This window comes from Cebus imitator, unplaced genomic scaffold (assembly GCF_001604975.1).
Source record: "Cebus imitator isolate Cc_AM_T3 unplaced genomic scaffold, Cebus_imitator-1.0 Scaffold669, whole genome shotgun sequence".
Classification (NCBI taxonomy): Eukaryota; Metazoa; Chordata; class Mammalia; order Primates; family Cebidae; genus Cebus; species Cebus imitator.
In genome coordinates this window covers 660,736-662,427 of record NW_016107984.1, presented here as the reverse complement: position 1 = coordinate 662,427, position 1,692 = coordinate 660,736, and the positions used below count along the sequence as shown (strand labels likewise).

General features: G+C 47.7%; 1 non-coding gene across 1 annotated transcript; it reads left to right on the top strand.

Moving 5' to 3' along the window:
• Positions 1-204: 204 nt before the first annotated feature.
• On the top strand, positions 205-311 carry LOC119469475. Its single transcript, XR_005198300.1, has one exon. It is a non-coding gene; the product is annotated as a U6 spliceosomal RNA (small nuclear RNA).
• Positions 312-1,692: the final 1,381 nt, after the last annotated feature.

Sequence of the window (1,692 nt, the reverse complement as noted above, 5' to 3'; positions counted from 1 at the left end):
TGGGCTCACTGCAACTTTCACTTCCCAGGTTCAAGCAATTTCTGGCTAATTTTTGTATTTTTAGTAGACATGGGGTTTCATCATGTTCGCTGGTCTGGTCTAGAACTCCTGAGCTCAGTGATCTGCCCACCTTGGCATCCCAAATACTGGAATTACAGGCGTGAGCCCCTGGTTCCGGCCTTCAACTCTTTAAAAAGCATTACTATGCTCGCTTCAGCAGCACATATACTAAAATTGGAACCATACAGAGAAGATTAGCATGGCCCCTGCGCAAGGATGACATGCAAATTCGTGAAGCATTCCATAATAATAAAAAATAAAAATAAAAAGCATTACTGACCAGGCTTGGTGACTTACACCTGTAATCCCAGCACTTTGGGAGGCCAAGGCGGGCGGAGCACCTGAGCTCAGGAGTTCTAGACCAGCCTGGCCAACATGGTGAAATCTTGTCTCTACTAAAAATACAAAAATCATCTGGGCACACATCTGTAATCCCAGCTACTTGGGAGGCTGAGGGAGGAGACTCACTTGAACCAGGGAGTTAGAGGTTGCGGTGAGCTGAGATCGCACCACTGCACTCCAGCCCGGCGACAGAGCGAGACTCCGTCTAAAAGAAAAAAAATTAGCAGGGCCTGGTGGCTTGCGCCTATAATCCCAACTACGTGGGAGGCTGAGCCAGGGATAATTGCTTGAACCCGGGAGGTGGAGGTTGCAGTGAGCCAAGATCTCACCACTGTACTCCAGCCTGAGCCACAGAGCAAGACTCTTTCTCAAAAACAAAGTGAAGATAATTTCATACAGTCAATGGGGAGTATTGGGAGTATTGAAGTTTTAGGTTAGGATCAGGTATTTCATAAAATCTGTGGCCCTTTAGGTAAATATCTTTAAAGAATATTGTTTCAGGCAATGCAGTTTGTGTGGGTGTGTGCTGTCTTGACCTAGTTTTTAGGCCCTGGCTAAAGGCCAATTAGTTCCTCTTCTTGAGTTGCCGATTATGTCCGCAGCCCCAACCACCTCCTTTATCAGGCTCAAACACTAGGGACCATTATACACCCAGCCTAATTACTCCAGGGTGAGTTACCAGACAACTAGGGCCAGCCCTTATAGCCCTGAGCCCCCAGAAATTACTCAAATTAGCTAATCCCAAACCTGTTGGCCCTGCCTGATCCTTCTCTTACTGCAAACATCGCAACAAATGTTCTTCCCTCGTTCCCCACTCACTCCTTCTGCTCCCAGTGAGTGGCCTTGTGTGAAGCCCCAGGGAAATTAGAGTACAAAACAAACTTGGGCTGACGTGGTGGCCCACATCTGTAATTGCAGCATTTTGGGAGGCTGAGGAAGGCAAATTACTTGAGGCCAAGAGTTCAAGACCAGCCTGGCCAACATGGTGAAACCCTGTCTCTACTAAAAATACAAAAATTATCCAGGCGTAGTGGCACACGCCTGTAGACTCAGGTAGTCAGGAGGCTGAGGAGGGAGAATGTCTTGAAACTGGGAGCAGAAGTTGCAGTGAGCCAAGACAGTGCCACTGAACTCCAGCCTTGGTGAGTTAAAGCCTCTGTCTCAAACAAACAAACAAAAAAAAACAAAACAAAAACTCTAAAACTCCGAAAACTCCGGGCCCGGTGGCTCAAGCCTGTAATCCCAGCACTTTGGGAGGCCGAGGCGGGTGGATCACAAGGTCAAGAGATC